The 22,263-nt window shown below is 28.2% G+C and overlaps 1 long non-coding RNA gene across 3 annotated transcripts; it reads right to left on the reverse strand.

Annotated features, from left to right (window-relative positions):
- Positions 1 to 10,616: 10,616 nt before the first annotated feature.
- Positions 10,617 to 20,375, reverse strand: LOC129958992 (uncharacterized). Of its 3 annotated transcripts, none has more exons than XR_008783364.1 (5): positions 20,292 to 20,375; positions 18,827 to 18,864; positions 18,451 to 18,504; positions 12,505 to 12,585; positions 10,617 to 10,998 (listed from the first exon to the last, which is right to left on the reverse strand). It is a non-coding gene; the product is annotated as an uncharacterized LOC129958992 (long non-coding RNA). The 3 variants fall into 3 exon arrangements; XR_008783365.1 differs by having other exon boundaries at positions 18,811 to 18,864; XR_008783366.1 differs by lacking the exon at positions 12,505 to 12,585 and having other exon boundaries at positions 18,811 to 18,864.
- Between the last annotated feature and the right edge of the window lie 1,888 nt (positions 20,376 to 22,263).

Here is a 22,263-nt window from a genome sequence, read left to right on the forward strand (position 1 = left end):
CGCTGGGCGTTAAATGAAACTCTCTGCACATCTGGACTTGCGATTGGCCTGCTTCTAACCTGCCCGCAATTCACCACCTCATTCCATCATCTAAACGTTGGTGGTTACTCATTTTTACTGTTCCGATGTGAATTTCACCGATTGCTGTACGATAACACCAAGAAATTCGCCGATGTGTGTTAGCGAACGAAATTCGTCTTACCCTCCACGCGCTTATAAAGCCTGTTTTTCTGCTGGCCCCACCTACACACACGTATACGTTTACGTATTAGCTGTACAACATTTGCATTTTTATATAGAAGCAGTGGTTTTTCCTTCAGTTCAGTTCTTTTCATGCAATTCGATAAAATATGCAAATTCTCTTAATTTCTTACACCAGTGTATTATATTAAAATAAAATAAAACATTTAAAAACATACATCTTCTTTCTCCGAAATTTTTTGCAGCATCTCGTATACAAAAAATTGAAATTTAGAGGCAATTTTAAGCAAATTAACAAGAAAAAAACTATTTAATACAATTTACCACTATTTTTAATACTAAATTTGGCTTAGCTGTTCTTGCTACCAAGTTATTCAATCAAATTTAAAAATAAACCTCACTAATTTGCAAATGAGTTTAAAAATAAAAGAACATTTTAATGATGTTCTGAAATTTTAATGTTACTCGATTTTAATTTGGATGAGGGTGAATATTATCATCAAATGAAAGTACAAAATTAAATTATTTTGCTAAAACAGCAATAATAATAATAATGCAGAATTTTTATGACTCTATTTCAACTTCAATCCAGGAATCCTCCATCATGTTAAGCCAGCTCTACTACCAGCGATACATTGTTCTTAAGTTTCACAACTATATATCCAAAACTGTATTTTGTAGAGTGTTAAATAATTAACACACATTTGTTTTTAATATTAGTCTATGTATATTAGTTTCAAATTGCTTATATAGAGAAAAAAATTATAAATATTGCTAAGAATAAGATTTGATTGTGTTATAAATGAAATCCCCCAATTATTCATCTTTAGATCTCATAAAATTCATTAACAAGGTTTTTGAAAATTGCCAAGAACTAATAAACCATGCAGACATAGCAACTCGCTCTTTTTAAAAAGTACACTTTAGCAAACATCGCCATTTTGCATACATGTGCCTCGTCCTTCTTTGTGGGGGTAATCATTTTAGTCATAGATATCTTTCTGAGATATAAATGTCTTTAGATGCTAAAAAAATTATTCTTAAGGAAAAGTGGTATTTGTTTTTCTTGTTCAACTCTTAATCATATTAGTAAATTTTGTGATAAGAAAAACCAAATTAAATGCTCTATGTGTTCTTGATTTCATTTTGAATTAATATACGATAATAAATCAAATATAAATGAGCCGACTAGTGGAAAAGTATGCCTTTCGAACTCCGGCAAAGGCAAAAAAGTTTATTTACAGATACTTATCGTTAAAATTTGAGGTCAAAGAAAAGAAAAAAGTATCGTTGTTTAACACTTTCAATGCTACCGATGAGACATATCTTTTTTCAGATACTTCCAATTACAGGTTTCTGTGGGCTAAAATTTGTCTCTTATGCCAGTTTGAAAAAAGTAAAAGTATTCTTCAGATATGTATTAGAAAGTTCAACCTATCTAAACGAAAGACCTATTTCTATTTAAGCCAAAGGTTTAATAACATTAATAAAGGTTAAAGGTTAAAGGTCTTTCCTTGCATATTAGATCACTCAATAGATGGCGCTGGGAGCCTACAATTTCTTACCTAATTTACCGTTAGTGTATTTTAAAAAGCGGGAATCACAATCGATAGCTTAAAATTTCCTTGACTACTCATGGTAAGTTCTTGCCTTTTCGTTTTCCCGTTAGTGCTATTTTATGATATTTTTGTTTATATTGTTATTTTTGTTATTGTATTTTTACTTTGTAGTGGTTATTTTCTTCTAATTTGCTGTTTTGTATTTTCCTTTCTGTTAAAATGGTATATCTCTTGGGCCTAATTTCAGGGGATTTTCGGGCCACGAGGAATCCTTATTAGACCTTTGTCTGGATTTCCTCACAGAAAAAATCCCTTTCTTTGAATCCCTGGCTGAGGGTGACCCTTGAAAAAGTCTTCAGGCCGGATTCTTTTTTATTTGGTTTATTTGATTTTCCTATTAACTTGATTTTAATACTTTTGTATATATATATATATATATATATATATATGAAAAAATGAGCCTTGTTATTCCGGAGCTTTTGTGAATTTGATAATCCTTTGCTTTGAAACCTGCCGCATTGCTGAGAGTATATATATTGTGATCTGAGAGTAAATATATTGTGATAATGAAAGGCAATCTTATAGCTTTAACCGAAATATGTGTACTTTTATTAATCGGTTGGTAGCAATTAATCATCAAAAAGCATCTGCAAAGATATCATATTAGTTTATTGACTACTAGCCGCCTTTGGCGACCAGCCGGTTCGCCAATCTAAATGTTCGTTAAAATTTTAATAATTAAATATTTTATGCAATTCCTACTTTAATAGTTTCTTCATCAAAATATTTTAAAACTTCAAATTTTGATAGTCATATAATTAATTCACTCATAATACTATAAAGGCCTTCAGTCATAACGTAATATGTATCTCTCATTTTCTGTTAGCTCCCGTAGAATTTATACTTTAAATTAAAGTGGGAAGGATTAATCTGCAATTAATATAATAATATTTTTTACTGAAAAAAAGTATTTTTTTTTGTAATATGATTACTGAAAACAGAGTCACTGAGCGTTTAAATTCATTCTTTCTCGCCATTTCAATAATATTCACGCACATCTGAGATTCATATTTAATTCATCAAAAAGAAAATTCAAACCAAATCACATTCATTTGTTTATTGTCTGAAAGTGAAAACATATGATCCATCAGTTACTGTCCATATTACCATTCATAAAGAGATTTTATAGTCAGTTTAAATATTCCTCTAACTTTATGCAAAATGAAGATTATTTATATTTCGAATTATTTTAAATGGATCTCTTTTAGCGCTTTTTTTAAACATACATTGTATACACTATGTTTCATCATTTTCATATTAAATTTCTCTTTTGCCTGCATTTAATTTTAAATATTTAGATTATTCCCATGAGCATTTCTCCATTAATTGCATAAGAAGAATGTATGTATTTTAGCATACATGTAATGTATGTATGTATTATTATTCTCAGTAACGGCTGAGAGAGCTTTTTATAATATTAATCCAGTATGATTATGGAAGATTTGGTGAAACTCTAAAGTATTTCTGTAAATTAAAACCAACATTTAAACTTCTAAATACCAAAACTATACTGAATATCAGTGTGATAGATCTATTGTGAAAATTTGTCAGTACATTATTAGCAAAACAATGGTATATAAGTAGCAATGTTTGATAAACAAAATTACAACTATGATAAATAAATTAAACTAAATTCATTTTGCGTCACTGTAATGGGCCTATCATTTTCTATGACATAAGAATTATGCCCTTGCAGCGGGCCTTTTTGCCATTAATGGTTAATAATGGTAGATATGTAAAGTTTTGTCATAGTTTGGGCAGAGCATTTCAAGTTGTTGAAAGTCTTTTTGATTTGGATTTTCCACTTGTTTCAATTTATTAAAATCTGCCTTTATTAAAATGCATTGTATATTTTTTGAATAGCATTCAAACATACAATTAATAAAAAATTCAGTAAAATGCTTGAAACACTAAGACTATGAATTTAATTTTCTTTTAAAGTGAAACTTTAAACTTTTTTGAATATTATAATTTATGAATTTTTAAAGAAAATCAGCCATTTTAAACAAAAAAGCAGTATGACTGTTGCCAAAACCATAAAAAAGAATTAACAAGAATTGTAGAAATAATAAAATATTATAACATGAGTCTCAGTTATTTTTTATTTTTTATTTTATAGCATATTAAAAAGAATAATGATTTTAAAAAATGCCCATAATTCTTTTTGAGTTTTTATGATATTAATTGTTTTCAATTTCTAAGTGCTTTAAAGTAACTAACGAAATTAAAAAAAATTAAATTTTAGATTAGTTAAGAATGTAATTAAAAATTTACATTCATTATAGCTGAAATATTTTACATTTCAATTTTAAAATAAAATTTGATAAAATGAAAATGAAACTTACTGAACCCTCCGTTCCAATCCTCTTTGTTGCTTTATTTCTTCACGTTCATTTTCCAGCTGTTTTACCTGGACATTTTCAGTATAAAATTAAAAAAAGAATATTAATATAAGGTTACAATGATTTCATTTTAGCTACATATTAACATTCTTTAAATCACTTTTTATATTTTTCAGACGTAAAATGCTCTAAAGCTTTATCAAGGAAGGTAATTCAACTACAATAAACTGGAACAACTTTGCTAGTTTTTGAAAAATGAATGCTTGATAATTTACTTAGTCCTTGGAGCAAGCAATAAATGTGCTAATATTCTCATTAAAAATATTTAAAGAACGCTTTTTTGCATGTTTCAACCCTTGTAAGTTTTTTACAAATTTTAATCAGCAATTTTGTTTCCAACTAGCAGAACAAGTGTTTTTGGCAGTCTAACTAAATTATTCGAACAGCATATTTATTCAAACATTAATAAAAACTATTTATTTTATTTAGATACACATTTTATGTTATATTTCAGCTTAATAATATAATTTGGCAGAAATCTGCGTGAAAATTAAAATAAGTTTGATAATTTTGAATTTCTTCTTTTTCCCAAATCCTTGTATTTTCTTCTAACTGCACGTTCTTCATGCTTGTTTTACAAATATATCAAAAGCCAACACACATCTAAATAAATCTGGGAAACCACAAGTACCAAAATTATAATGATATTATATTGTATCTTGCTGTTTGTATTGTGGAAATAAGCAGGAAAGAAAAGCATCTGTAATGTACAATTCTCTCTCAAAGAATCATTGAGAATAAAGTAAAATGTCTCCATTCGGAGAAACCAAGATGTCAGACTTCATTGAGCAGTATGAGGAAGAGGAAATTATCAAATAAGTCTATACTTGTGAAAATTGGAGGAATGTTTCTAGATGCTCATGATCTGCATTCATTGGCAAATATTTCTTGGATCTTAAAAGGAGGCAGAAAAAAAGAGAGTCAACCATTTTGTTGGTGATTTATTAAACTAAAGGAGGCAGATTTCGCCATGAGGCTAAATATCAATCTATTCTAGGTACTTCTATGACTAATCAAATATGGGAAAAGGATAAATAGAAGAACAATCAAAGTAAATTTCACAACAAAGATTAATCTATTTGTACATTTTCAATGCAACACATCTGACAAACATAACGATGAGTTGAAGATCAATATAGCTTGGAGATTGATATAGAATTCCAAATTAAAGCTTAGTATGTTTGTTGTGGTATTAGTTTTGGAGAAAAAAGATTGTTAAATATTTTGTTGGTAAACTCATTAAACTATATGGGGAGGGAGGCTTTGAAGTAAAGTACGCTCTGAAAATGACAAAGGAAAGCCCCTTTATTTTTCGAACACGCAATGTAGAAGATATTATGTATATAATTGACTCTCCCTACAATAAAAACTGTTGGAAATTTATCTGTTTTGCCGAAATTCTTTAAAAAAAATTAAAATCTTTAAGGTTAGTGAATTTCAAAAATGCAAATGACGGACAATACTGCGTTTTAACCCTTTATTTACTGACGGTACTTAAAAGTACCATTTAAATCTGGCTTACATCTTCATAATATAACTATTTTTGCTGATGATATTCTAAAGAACACAGAGAATGTAATCGAAATGGCAAAAAGTTCATATAAGCTAAAAGAAGGAATTAAAAATATTTAATTAATAATTAAATTAATTAAGATATTTTTATAAATTAATTTTTTTCTTGGTTTCTTTCGGATTATTCTGCAAAGAAACTTAACTACTGGTGCAAAAATGAAGTTAGAAACTTGATAGCAACATAATTCGATAAATAAAGGGTTAAATGTATTCCAAATATTTGTTGTATATAGAAAATCACTGAATAACAGAAAATTTTTAAATGCTGTAATAACTTTATACATCTTACAACAGCACCACAAATAACATAGTTATTATCAAAGCTATCAAACTACATTTCATTTGAAATGAGTGGTATTACAAGACATACTTAAAAATTCATACAATACCATTCATATACAGAAGTTGGTTGTATTATTAGCTCTGCTCAGAAAATTTTTTCTTGTACAAGGAATTGCAGGAAAAATTTTATCAATAAAAATGTTGCCATGATATATCAATTAAGATTGATCACAGTATCTTTGAAATAAATTTTAAATTTTGCTTAAAAAAATCTGTCTGAAAACAGGAAAATGGCAGTCACAAGAGCACTGTGCTTCATTGATATTATAAAATGATTCACCACATACAGAGATATATTAATCGGAAGCTTAGAAATTTGTGTCCTATAGTGTCACAGTATGGCCAGCATTTCTGCTGTTTGAATCTTCCTGACTTTCCGCTGACACTTACAGATTTTTTAAGAAATGCCCCTGACATTTTTTGGATGTTTCTAATATCTTCAGAATGATGTCACTTTATTTTATTCTCTTTAATTATTGCACAATATGTTTTTATATGTATTTGAAAAATTGTTCTACTCTTTTAACTAAAATCAGTGTAAAATAAAATTTAATTTTCAAGAAAAAAACTACATTTTTACTAATTCTGAAATTTATCTGAAATTCAGATAATCTGCAATTATGTAAAATCCATCCCGTTTTTTGCAAATATATTAACCAAAAGATATAAGCCCGTCTAGACCGACTATTAGCCAGCCAGTCATATCTCAGAAATGTTTGTCAAATTTACTCACGAAAAATACGATACAAAAATGTATGCACATTGGCGGATTTCTTAAGAATGAAATGGTTTGTTTCCTTCCAATGGGCTCTCTCCTATATATACTGTTTACCAACTCGCTATTCAGAACTGAATAATAATTTTACTAACAGAATGAAATAATTTACAACAACAAAGTGAAATCTCTGAATCAAAATAAAAAAAAATCTTCAGTGATATCAAAATTTTATAGACTTTTAGCTCACCAACTATAATAAAAAAAATCGTTTGTACGCTGGCTCAATGCTTAGTCCATAAAATAGAGAAAAAAAGTAGAAAATTGGTCCTTATCAATTTTTTTTTCTTTATTGTATAAACAGAAAATTTTTTAAGAGGGATGAATTTCAAAAACGATAGTATGAATAAATTTCGTAAATTTTTGTGGCAAACAGTTTTTTATACATCAAACCTTATAAAAAAAGTGCAGCCCTTTTCTTTTCTTTTTAAAAATTTCGAAATATTTGAAAAAATTACAAGAGGTTTGTGTACCTATAATGCATCAAACAAATAATTCCTCGGCTTTAATATTATTTTAAAATTATAGAGCATCTTGTTCAATCTATGGAGACTTTTATGCGGAAGCAAAATTAAAAAAAAAATGTTAAAAGAAAATATTAACAATAACGTCCGTTTCATGCCATCCATAGCATCCATTCATATGAACAATTTAGTAATCCGTGTTCATAATGTTTAAAAATAAACAAAAAAAAAAAAAAAAAAAAAAAAAGGTTTTACTGAAATAATAGCAAGAACATCCGATGCTTCATAATTCAACAAAAAGATCTTCGAAAAGAAGGGAAAAAAAATTTTTTTAATATATATATTTAATTAAAATAAATTGTTTTGGAATTATAATAATGGTGTTGGGAACTGAAATAAGTTGAATAATTGTTTCCAATTGCGCCGTTGTCTGGCGACTGTTTCTATGTATATATGTTTTGTTGTTTTTAATAAAATTGTCTTTTCTGTGATAAGAAGCATCCCAGCCAGGACTGTTATATGGTCAGAAAATTGACTTTAGAAGAGGGGAGGAAGATTTTATCTAGGAAAGGGGAATGTTTTTCTTGTTTACGTTTAAAACACGTGTCCCGAAATTGTAAATTTAAAGGCAAATGTATGCACTGTGGTAACAATCACTTTCTTTTGATGTATCAAGATCGGGATTCAAGTTCAGATAAGAACGGAACTGAAGTGTCTACTAAGGTTATGACTAACAGTACTCTGCAAAATGTTCTACTAATGACTTTAAAGGTCGTAATTGAGAACGGTAATAAAAGAGTAAATGTAAGAGCACTCATCGATACTGAGTCTCAGCTCTCCTATTTAAATACAAGAATAATTAAAAAGCTTAAATTGAGACCTAAAAAGAAGCAGCATTTAGGCCAAGCTTATTTGGGGGGAGAAATATTGAGACACGTTTGCATGAGGTACACGAAATTAAATTTCCAATTTAAACGGTAATTTTTCTGTAGACATTGAGGTTATGTCTGAGGAAAGAATATGCGGCTATGTACCTAAATATAGAGCTCTTTTGACATTGAGGGAGTTGAAGGAAAATAATCTTGCGATTTGTATTCAAAGGATTGTGTTATTGATTTACTTATAGGAGCCGATGTTACTGGAATGATAATGACTGGTAATTCTGCGCAATTAAGTTCTGGTGTAATTGTGTTAGAAACTAGGTTGGGTCACACTTTAATATGTACGGAAAACTTGGTTGGTAGCCTTATTTCCTCGGCGGAGGTTATTGAAGGTGATCGATGCAATAATATGCATGCTATATCGTTGCATTTGATGAATTTTGTTGTGGATAAACTATGGGAACTTGAGGCTATAGGAATATATGACCCATGGGAGAATTGGCCGCTCGCTAGAGTGCTGAAATTACTGCCGGGAAAAAAATGCAAAGTTTGGGCTGTAAAGTTGAGAACTGAAAATGGGGTTTTCCTGTGCCCAATTCAGAGAATATACCCTAAAACTCCCAAGTAATGATTCTATTTTTCAGGCTCAGAGACTAATAGGCATTCAAGATACTAATCTCGAGAAAGATGCTGATGCCTCCATGGATCCTCACTCAATTTCTGATGTTCCTCAGCACCGAGCTGAAATTCCTTGAGCTTCTAGAGTTTTCGTGGATCCTTACTCAGTTTCTGATTCTTCAATTGGTCTATAACATTCGGCCGCACATCTTCATGATACTACAGTTACTAGAAGTGGTCGCCGCGTAAAGAAACTCCAGAGGTTTTGAGCCTTCCTTTGTCAGCTCAAAAGGGGGAGTGGAGGATATCGGGAACTGAAATGAGTTGAATAATTGTTTTCATTTGCGCCGTTGCCTAGCGATTGTTTCTGTGTATATATGTTTTGTTGTTTTTAAAATAAAGCTGTACTGTACTGCTCTGTTTTTTTAGCAAGCGTTGCGTCTTTTAATTGAATCGACAGCCGTAAAGGCATCGCGTAGATGCAAGAGCCCCATTAAAGATGAGAAGATTTATTTAGATATATTTTATTTGCTTTGAAGATATTTTCACTTATGGGTCAATATTTTAAATCCGGGTTTGAATATTCAAAGTTCATGCTTTCGCTTTCGTAACATGCGGTATGATCGATTTGACGTTCGAAGGAAGAAAGGGGGGGGGGGGATAGCTCCATATATATCTTTTTAAGTAAAAGAGACCCATAAAAGCATTAAAATCATAACAGTAACTGGAGCTGGACTTTAGTTAGGCTGCCTTGTCCTATAGTACGCAAAATCAATTTTTCTAATTATGTCGATAACTTGACGTTCTGAAAAAAGCAAACAAAAACTTTCGGCGAAAATATTATACATATATATATATATATATATATATATATATATATATATATATATATATATATATATATATATATATATATATATATATATATATATATATATATATACGCAATAAATTAGATATGGTGGTTAATCCTTTTCTTGCACAGTCTATTTTTGATTATTACTAAAAGTTGGATTTTTATCAGTTGCCAACGATGTTTCAGAAAAAAATAGTAGCGAATTATCCTGTTCAATAAAAATTACTGATTTATATAAAAAAAAATCAGTTTTTTTATGATTTTTCCCGACCTTCTGGAATACCTTGACGATTTCCGGTTTCCAGGTCGGTTGGCCACCCTTTATCAGATCCTCCTAAAAATCGCATCACTACATAAGCAATATATTGATAGATGCAAATTTAAACGCATAAAACAATGTATGTGTGTTCCTTATAAAAAAATCTATAGATTTTGTTCAATCTTGATCAAATTTTACATTCATTGAAAAGCATAGTTTCTTTCAGTAGCATAGTTAAAACGTTAATAAAGACTTCAATTATATAAAAATATATAAATGGTGGAGCTATTCTGAAATATCTTTTAAAAAATACAAAAATAATATTTATACTACATTTTATTTTATGTTAAAAATACCTTTTTGATAATGTCAGTTTAACTATCCTACACTTTTTTCATGAATTTAATAAATTAACTTAATGATTTGCAACAATTCATTTATTATTATGTTGAACATCAAATTAACTACATTATTTCGTTGAATATTTTAATAATATTGTTACGGAACTTCCGCCTGTAAGTCCGTAAAATTAATGGGTACGTGTAGTGGATGTATGGAGACGCACAGTCAACAGGCCTCGGTTACAAACAACGACTTTATTAACACGAAGTCACTGATACGCAGACAAATTCACAGCCGGAGACGCACACAGCAGTACGCAATAGTACAGCTTAGCACAACAACGATAAGTTCGTCGAGGCATTCTGGGAGAGAGCTCGTTCAACTATTAACCAGAGTTGAACTCAAAGCTTGTGACTGGCGGCCTTTTATAGTTCCCGGAAGGCGGGCCGAGAAGATTCTGGAGCAATCAGGCATATCTCGATTCCTATTGGCTGGATTGCAAAAATTCTCGAAGTTTCCAATAATATCTATTTTGTCGCCAAAGTCGCAAATTCGTCGCCAAGTCGCCAAGTTTGTCACTAAGCCCTGCGATCACTGATAAAGCTTCCGATCAGCATCCAACAGAGCTCATCGTAAAATGGTCTTTCCAGTGATAGAAATAATCGTGCTGGAAAACAACATTACAGATTTGTAACAATATTATCTTTCTCCCTGCTTAAGTTATATATAAATGTTTGCTTTCTACCATGCATTAAAAATAAGAACTCCAAAGAAAATTTTGGAAAATACACATTTTAAAATTTCATTCCTCATTGAGGAAAATAATTTTTGTAACGTCTGGCAAATTTTGTTGATGAAATATTTTCACACAACTGCTTCAAATTAATATTTTTATAATATGACAATAGACTTAGATTTTTATTTTGTAATTATAATAAACATTTCTTTCCCCTTTAGACAAAGAAAATGAATAACTTTTTATTTTATCCGAAACTTATTATCTGGAAAATTCTGACAGCTCAAATATTTTTCTTGATACTGTTTTTGGAAATTCAATTTCTTTTTCAGGTTACAGCATTCATTTTTTCAAAGAACACAATATTCATTCACCTTATAAATATATGTGAGAATATAATGATAGTTATTTAACAAGTTTCCTCAATTGTAAATTTTTGTTGTTAAATTTGACCATGTACAGACATTTAGATCAAAACGCTTAATATTAAAATGATTGATCTTAGTATAGAAATAAGCAATTTTTTTTCCATAAATTTCAATTTCTAGAAGATTTGGATTTTCCAATTTTATCAAACAAGAAAGGTGAGATTTTAAGTAGTTATGCATTCCACATTAAAAATTGAACAATCAGAAAAAGCAATATTTTAGGTGAATAAGTAGATCATTAGAAGTGGTTATTCTAAAACTAAAACAATATTTCTTACAAGCATATTTTTACAAAATAGTTATTTCCAGTTTTCCCATAATATCTGATCAAACAGATCGATTAACACTGCATATGACGTTAATTATTAATGAAATTAACATATAAATAATAACTTAGTACAATAATGTTTTATGAAGAAGAATATAAAATAATTTTTTCAATATTTCATGTCAGTAAGCTCAAATAGCTAACTACTAACATCAATTTCAGGACTTCTAATTAAAAAAGTGAATGTAGGGAATCATTATACATTAACCTGGCAAGGTAATACATTTTTAATAACTTTTTTGTTATCATAGTTTTTCAAAAAAGAAATCTCTAACTTAAAAGATTAGTTACTTATACTTCGTCAGATGGTAGAATATGGCCACTTAAATATAGATCTTATTTTCTTTTGTTACTTGTTTAATAAATTTCAAAGCATATAATTGTAGATATAGATTCTTTATGAAAAACACTTTGAGGAAATGCTATAATCACTGACATATGAATGAGATGGCTCAAAATAGGGTGACAAAATTTCAAATTCTAACTTCAAACTTAAGGCCAAAGAAATATAATCCTAACTTAAGATCATTGAAGTCTGGTCGTATAATCTTAAATATAACAACTACAGTTGTCTATCATAATCAGCAATGCAAGCAGATTTGGCACTAACAAGTAATACGGAAAAAAAAAATCATAAACTAAATTTATAACTTGATTATTCATGTTTTTTCCTTGAATTACCTGGAACTCATCAAGGCGAGGTTTTAAATAAATTTCTTCTTCTTCTTTTGATTTTAATTGCCTATGCAGTTCTTCTAATTCCTGACAATACAAAATGGAATTTTAATTAAAATATAATTTATACTGACAAGATTATTCATTATTCTATTCTGAAATTTTGTTGTCAGGAACAAATTTTTACTAGCAACAATATACATTGCATAAACTAATGTTTACAGAAAAGAATTTCTGATAACTCTGCAATAGATGACACCAATATGAAAATGCATTTTGTTGGTCCATGGAAAGCAGACATTCTCCAAAATCCTTCCATTCACAATACGACTTTCCTTTTTTAAAAAAACATATAGTAACTCAGAGATTGTTAAATTTAAAAGTAACTGGCAAAAATAAATCAAATGACATTTAAGAATATATTATATGAATTGAGAATAATTTATTTAAAGTTTTCTTGTGAAACGATGCGATATCTTCATTATTTTAGAAATGCATTCCATATATATATATATATATATATATATATATATATATATATATATATATATATATATATATATATATATATATATATATAATATTATTTGTTGTGAAGCAGGATGCAGTTGTGACCAGCAGTGAAGAGACTTTTAACATTTTTAATATCCATTGGGAAAGCATAATTATTTACAAGCAGAGACGCGGACAAGACGTCCGCCACAGAGCAGTACAATAAGCCGAAGTGGGGAAAAAGGGCCGAAATAAATTATCCCTCGCCTTATATAACCTTAGATTTTGACAGGGAAAATATTTCTTCACAGTGCCAATATATTAATAAGATTCTGATAGGGATTTCTGACGTATGTCAATCACATGTAAGGGAAACACAGGGATCTTTTAAGAAAGAATGTGCTTACTGGACATTTTTACCCCTTCACGCCGAGCGTGTGAAAGTATCTCGGCATTTAGCTGACTAAGCAATTTTATGAAGCTCCTGTTGAATTAATTAAGTAGAGAAAGTGGAATTGGATCACGAAATAAGAGAATATTTTTAGAATGAAGTTATTATGAGCTAAATTAAGATAAAATCTTGGAAATTAATTAAATTGAAATTGAGAGTTTAAAATATCATTACATTCCCCCCCCCCCCTGCAAGACGTGAAAGTATGTCGGGCCCTTGACACACAGCCTTATCTTACAGTGGTGGTCAAGTAAGAAAAATTAAAATTTAAAAGCATATTAAAAGTGATACCAAAGTTTCCCTTACCGTCACATTATATAAACATATAATTCAGAAATCCCATTCATCATTTTACATTAGAAATATAAAAAGAATTATATTTATGAAAAATATTATATAAAAACCTTAATAATCAACAGTAATAACAAAATATTAAAATTTAAATGATTTAGTGCACAAATACGTTCTTGTATTATTCTGTAGCTCACTTAATTTGGTGAAAATAGTTTGACAGGCTTGCTTTTATTTTTCTTAAATTCTAGAAAGTCTGACTCAACAAAATTATTAATTTAGAAATAAAGTATTAAATATAATATCAATCTTGTTATGATTTCACCCAATTGAAATATCAGTATAGTTATGATTTTAAGTTAAGTATTTTAGCTGGAAATAAAAACACAAGATTCAAAACTTCAGGTAAAACTTGGATATGAAATTAATACTTGCAAAATTGAAATATTTCATATTAAACACTGGGAACTGAAACCATAAATATAAGATTCAAAAATATGTAATGAAAATCTTGAAAATGAGAATACTTGTAAAATTGAATGGTTTCATATAAAACTTTCGAAAATGCAAATAAATGTAAGATTCATATATTTCAAATAAATCATTTGGAAATGACAATAATAATAATTGCAAAATTCAAAAATATATAATGAAAAACTTGAAACTAAAAATAAATGTGAAATTCAAAGAGTTCAAACAAAACACTTGTGAATGAATGTAACAAAAACACAAGACCCAAAATACTCTTATGTAATATAAAAAATATTTGTATTTTGTAAAAAACAAGTATTTGGACACAGTGATAACAGACGGCAGCTCAATAACTGTCAGAGGTGCAAATATTTCCCCTGAGGTATTCACTACATTTGTCTAATTATCATGTGCCATTAATTATTAAGTATATAAGAATCTTGGTATGTTACTTTTTTCACAAGGTTCGTATGCATAATTTTAAAAAACCTTTGGGTTAGATAAATTAAATTAAATTGGGGAAATCATTTTTTCTTAGTTATTAATAACATGCATAAATTTCAAATTCAACAAATTATAATATTATGAATAAATTTTAAATAATAAATATGAAAAAATTTAAAACAATATTTTAAACTAAAACTCATGATATTTTGAATAATAATATAAAAAGATTATTTGCAATTATATTATAACAGAAAAATGCAATTTAAAATCAAATCAAAAGTACAGAATATAAATTTTGAATTTCATTCGTTGAGTCAGTTGATGGATGATTTTTTATTCTTTAAACACTGATCACTTTTTGAAGAATAATTACTTTTTTAATTAATCACAAAATGCAATTTTGAACACTGGAATTGGAGATTACGGCAGGTGACGGAAAACTATTTTGGTGATGACGTAAAACACAAGTGATATTTTGAAAATCTGGTTGATTCAATTTAGCACTGGAGACCACTGGCGAGTATTATATTGTGGTGATGATATAATAAGCAAATGACGTCGAGATCGGAATTATTCAGCACAGGTAAGCAGACAGAAATTTTTTTATGATGACAAGGAGACCCAAATCCTTGAAGATATAAGGAGCACGCACATGACGATATGGAGCAATAGTACAAGGATATCTATTGAATAGCAGAGCAGGAACGTCGGATGAGATCTCAGGTTATGGAATGCAGGAGATATTGCATCGGTTGACATGGAAAGACGCAGCGAAGCCATGCCACGGGAGACTGTAGACGGCTGGTCATTTCGAACCACGGCCACGGAGATATAGCAGACGGCTGGCCGGAACGAAGAGCGTCGGAGAAGAACTATTGCATGATTCATTTTCCTTACACGCGGATTTAATTTTAATTCTTTTCACAATTTTTCACAGGAAACTATCCTTGTCAACTTTTTTATATATAATATTATTTGTTGTGAAGCAGGATGCAGTTGTGACCAGCAGTGAAGAGACTTTTAACATTTTTAATATCCATTGGGAAAGCATAATTATTTACAAGCAGACACGCGGACAAGACGTCCGCCACAGAGCAGTACAATAAGCCGAATTGGGGAAAAAGGGCCGAAATAAATTATCCCTCGCCTTATATAACCTTAGATTTTGACAGGGAAAATATTTCTTCACAGTGCCAATATATTAATAAGATTCTGATAGGGATTTCTGACGTATGTCAATCACATGTAAGGGAAACACAGGGATCTTTTAAGAAAGAATGTGCTTACTGGACATTTTTACCCCTTCACGCCGAGCGTGTGAAAGTATCTCGGCGTTTAGCTGACTAAGCAATTTTATGAAGCTCCTGTTGAATTAATTAAGTAGAGAAAGTGGAATTGGATCACGAAATAAGAGAATATTTTTAGAATGAAGTTATTATGAGCTAAATGAAGATAAAATCTTGGAAATTAATTAAATTGAAATTGAGAGTTTAAAATATCATTACATATATATATTAAAAAAAACAACGTAATAAGAGGAAGGATGCAAGTTTACTTTTATCAAAATTAAGAAACTAGCATCATTTTCCATATGCTTTGTTTCACATATTTTACAAGCAAGTTTACAGTTCAAAATTTATTTCACTGTGTATTTGAAAGCCTACAAAACATAAGTTGAATGCTGTTTGATATTAATCAATTTTGCTTATTAAGATTAATGATAACAATTTCATTTCAAATTAATATTATTTAATCAGTTCTCTTCATTTTACTACATTTCATTTCAACATTTACAGTTAAGTGATAATTAGATCATAAATTTTCATAACATTTTCGAACTAAGCCTGCAGAAATGTTTATGAATTTCTTAAACATTTTAAAAATGAGAATGCACTAACTTGAAGCAACTGATAATGATATCAATATATGCATTTCATTAACATTTACAGAAGTTATTTTTAAAAATGTTGATCCTTTAAAAAATTTAAAAAATAATAATCATGTTTATCCACACAAAAATGCATAAAAATTCAAATTTACAGCAAAAAAGTTAAAAAGTTATCATACTTTTCTTCCTTATATGAAGTTGTTTATTGATTGATTCACGTTGAATCCAGCAAAAAAAAAAAAAAAAACTATTGCAAGGAGAAAAAAGTAAAAATTATTTTTAATCGCTGCCGAATATCAATGATTTTTTAAAGTTTAAAAATTAACAACAAAAATAAAAGAACTACTGGTATGCATACACAACTTCTAGATATTTCTGACAATATATTGTACTTCTATTTTTAAAAAAAAGAACTGAAGAAAAACGTTGATTAAACTTGATATCAATTATTGTTAAGACAAAATTCCCCATTCCCTTGTTTTCTTTTGATAATTATATTAATCTACAGTGTGTCCAAGCATTTACACTATCAATTAAAAAATTAATAGTTTCTCAGAAAAACTATCTCTCTTTTGGAAAAAACCAAGCATTATTATTATTAATGTAAATACTATTTTTAACATTTCTAATATCTTCACCTCATTAAAAAAATCTTTTGAACATCAAATTAAAAGTTTGCTTTGTGTAAACCACCATTTGAACCCACATTCCTCCATTACACTATTCAGATTTTATGCTAAAAAATAATAACAATATTCATATATAAATACCAATGTTTTAAGAATGTGTGATGGAAATAAAACTGAAATAAAACTTATGAAGGATGAAAAGTTCAATTATGCAATTTTGTATTTCTGATAAAAATACAAACTACTAGCAATTTGCCTGCCATTTTTTTCATATAAATTAACACTAGAGTTAAGATATGAGAAAAAACTTTAGGGCAAAGGGAGTATTTTTTTTTTGTATTTATGTATTGCACCTGTCTATAATCTTATCTGACCTTAGGATTATACCAAGATCCATTATACATAATGCAACAATCTTTATGATATATTTCAGTTACTTAACAATAGAATCTAAGGGTCAAAATAACAGATAAGTAACAATATTTTTATATATAAATTTGGAAATTAAAAAAATAAAGTACAGTCCTAAAAAACATTGGATAAGAAGTAACATTATACAGCTCCATTTAATAATGATAAAATGTTGAAAATAAAAATACAGTCCTAAAAAACATTGGAATAAAAAGTAACATTATACATCTCCATTTAATAATGATAAAATGTTGAAAATAAAAATAAAGACCGATGTACTTTTACATACTAAAAGATAAGCTCATATATAATACAATCATATGTAAAGGTTTAATTAATTTCTGTTAAAAAAGTATTGATATGCAAGCTAAACCAAATATTTTTTAAAAATCAAAAATAATAATTTCCTTGCCTTTAAAATTTAACAAATAATCATCATTTAATATCCGTATTGCAGATTTACAGAAAATCATTTTTTCATATTTACAAATCACACAAAAAAAAATTTGCATGTAGATACATAACATTTGACATTAGTAAAAAGTCTTCACAATTATATAGTAATGGAATTTAGAAAATATTATTAATAAAAAGTTAATTTCATCACCCTCAGCATTTAATAATAATTTTGAGATTTATAAGCAAAATTCCAACTATAATTAATGAGTAATTTCATTTAAAGATTCAAATACAAACTCATTTCAAAATAGAAAGTTTTAAAATTTCAAATAACAAAATTCAATAACACAGCAAGTATATAAATTTTCTGAAATAAAAATATTTATATAATCAATAAAAAAATTGAATGACTCTCAAACAGCACCATGTATAATAATAATAATAAACTCAGAAAAATTTATATTTTATCTTACACATCCTTTGCTCTATTCTGTCCAGATGGCCCGGGCTCTGTTTCAGTGCTTATTCTAGAAAAAAGAGAAAAAATTTCTTAAAATTATATAGTATAAAAACTAATTTCATGATCCACAACATTTTATATTAATTTAGCTTTGAGATTTATAATCAAAATTCCAACTTTAATTAAAGAGTAACTTCACCAGATTCATTTCAAAATGGCAAGTTTTAAAAATTCAAATATCAGAATTAAAAAAAACAAAGCAAGTGTCAAATTCTTCCAAAATAAAAATATTTATAAAATCAATAAAAAAAAATTGAATGAAGCTCAAACATGTATAATAAAAAATATATATACATTTTATATTTTATCTTACATATAAGCTCCTTTACCTAGTCCAGATGGCCCAGGCTCTGGTTCAGGGCTAATTCTAGAAAAAGGAGAAAAAAATTCCTCAAAATTATATAGTACAAAAAGTAATTTCATCATCCTCAGCATTTTACAATAATTTAGTTTTGAGATTTATTATCAAAATTCCAACTTTAATTAAAGAGTAGCTTCATTTCATGTTTCAAATCCAAATTCATTTCAAAATGGCAAGTTTTAAAAATTCAAATATCAAAATTAAAAAGCAAAGCAAGTGTCAAAATCTTCCAACATATAAATATTTTTATAATCAATAAAAAAAATTTGAATCAAACTCAGCCACCATGTATAATGGAAAAAATCATAAAATTTTATGGTATACCTTACTTTAAAGTTTCTTCACACTGTTCAGAAACTTTCGATGGTTCAAGTATAATTTGAGCACTTGCTTCACTAGCATCTTAGGAGGAAAAGAAAGGAAATTTTATTTTCTTTCGAAAATAGTTCATAATTTATCTGGTATAATTAAAAAATCTTTAAACGACAATGTTAACACAATGAGAAGGCTGTATCTTCTTCCTCTCCTCTTCCTCCATCTGTTGTTTCTTTTAACCAACTATATAATAGGATTTTGGCTAAACTAAAGGATAAAGAGTTGGCATGGAAATGACATTTTTATTAAAGAGAGGGAAAAATTATATGTAAAACTGAAGAAAGCAGTACTTTTCTTTTTGTCAATCTATTAAAATTGAAATAATTTTCCCATAATACTAAGTACGCCACATTTTTATATAAAAACTAAATAATAGAATTATTCTTAAAAATATATGTATATGTGCATTCAAAAATATTCTTTGAATATCTAAGATGAGAACTGACAAAACAACAATTGACAACTGACAAAACAACACACAATTTGACAAAAGATTCAATAGTTAACCTGTGCCAAAACAAATGCAAGAATCGGTTAGAGGAATATAAACCATAAAGCAAAGCATTGGTTACATTCACTTTCAATATAATATTTTTATTCAGAAAAACATAGATTTTTTTTTTTCTAATTCAGAAAAACATCTGCACACATTTCAAAAGTTCAACTGATACTATATGTATTAAGAATAAATATTTGTTTTCTCAACCATTAAATTTAACCTAAAGCAAAACAGCACTGTTAACACGAAAGCATTTTTGGATTCACTGAAGAAGATGCGGTTTTGTGAAGAATTCCTGAACTTTAATTGTATTAAGTTATTAAAATATTGAGAGGTGATCAATTAAATGAATTGTTTAATATAAAATGCAATAAAAATTAATAAATGTTATAAATATACTATAAATATTTTAATTATATAATGTTATATATATTAGTTATATAAGTTTAATTATTATATTTATTTTTAAATCGAGTAAAGTATATTTTAGTAATGCTTAGTATTTTCAATGCATAAACGACCATATAAAAAAAATCTAAATGTCAAAATTATTACTTACCGATAACTGGTCTCTTTCATTTGCATCATGGGTAATTTTAGCGTCGGCCATTATTCTTAATACCTTGTCGGCAGACAAATTTAGTTTCGGTAATTTATTTCTGACAGCGAGGGTACGCCGCCAATATGGATTGCGATGTGATGTGGGGCGGGGCCACAAAGGAGTGCGACTGTGATCTCATTAGTGGGCGGGATTTCGAGATGAAAGATGTTGCAATGGAGGTCCATCCCCAGTCATTTCGCCGCCATTAGATATTTTATTTTTATTTTATTTTATGTCTACTACTAAGACTTATAGTTTTTAATTGTTATTATTCATTAGAGCGGAAAAGGAAACTGTCATTAATAGATCCCATTCATGATATTTTAGGAAAATAGATAATTTTTTGCACATTTAACTAAATAAAGTAAGGGGACATACTTCGAAAAAGGGCGATATATTCTAGACGGTTCGTTACTTTTCTATTTCTTAATAAAATAGCGATTTTCTTATTTCGTTTCACTAATAATATTTTTGAGAATATAAAAAGCTTCCGACGAAGAAAAATCAATGATATGCGTTTTCATCGATCAAAAAAAAAAAAAAAAAAAAAAAAAAAAAAAGGCTCAAAACGAGAAATGGCGTTTTTCGAATCTCCTGCTCACTTTTCCCATCATTTTTCAGTTTCGACAATTATTTGGTCCTACAATTTTTCTCTTTGCAAATTAAGCGTAATTTTCAGGCATTATACCTGAAGCATTATATATTTTTCTGTAAAAAAATCTGGATCCTAAATTACAAATAACTTTAAAAAAAATGCTAAATTATAAACAAAATACGTCATATTTAACTTTATTATTATTTAGAACACTGGTATGTGCTTCTATAGTTCTATTTTTTTTTCCAATCCAATATTTTGAAAAAAAAAAAAAAAAAAATCTTGACTATATTTGTGAACTAAATTGATTTTTTTTAAAATTGAAATTTAGAAATTTTCCATAGAATAGGTAGAAAAGGCATTTTTCATATAGTGGGTGCATTTATTATAAATAATGAAAGGAAACATAAGTGCTTGTAAGTAAGTGCCTGGTGTTTGAGAATGTTCTATAATGATATATAAATATTTCTCAAAAGAAAATCAATTTCAACGCAGATCGATTTTACTATGTCGGCAAAGACGTACCTACATAAAATGGTGTCCAAGGCAAATACTAAAATAGTTCCCTTCTTTTCATTTTTAAAATTGTAATCTAAATAATATCTTCATGTCATTGAAGCTTTATGCCGAGGAGGCTAAGGCTGAAATTGCGATTAAATTTAGATAATGTATAAAATAATTTGAACGAATATGATTTACATATCACAAACTAATCGCCTTCTGTGAGTAACTAGTACGAATATTGAATTGATGGTATTTATTTAATAATGTCAACAAACTTTAATTTGCTGTTCAACTAATTAAATTTTTGGCAGACCGAAAACATGGTCTGTTACAAAAAAAAAAAAAAAAAAATTTAGACAAATATATTACTATTCGAACTAAATTTTGATGCACATACAAAAGGGACTGACTCAATGACTAAATTTTTTAGTTCATGAATTCAGCTCTTATTTTTAAATGTTAAGAAAGCTTTAGGCAGAATGATTTTCTAAAATAAAAATATGAAAATATTATTTTTTGCTTCTGCCAAGTCTTTAATTTAAACTGCATTAATTAGCTCATTATAGAACATATATTTAAGCAAATTTTACTAAACAATTGAGTTATAAATTGAATGCTGCAAGACGATCTTTTGCCTTGAATGAGACCAATCATCTTTAAAAACGCAAACTAAATATATTGAGAATTTAAAAAAATATCAACTGACTAAATTGTTTATCTACATACAGAAACGAATTGTATAGCAAATATTTCTAATATATTCATAATAAAAAAAGTTGTAGAAGAGGGAGAAAAAAAATAACAGTAGCATTTATAAGTAGTAAAATAAAT

The sequence above is a fragment of the Argiope bruennichi genome, chromosome X1 (assembly GCF_947563725.1).
Source record: "Argiope bruennichi chromosome X1, qqArgBrue1.1, whole genome shotgun sequence".
NCBI classification, from domain to species: domain Eukaryota; kingdom Metazoa; phylum Arthropoda; class Arachnida; order Araneae; family Araneidae; genus Argiope; species Argiope bruennichi.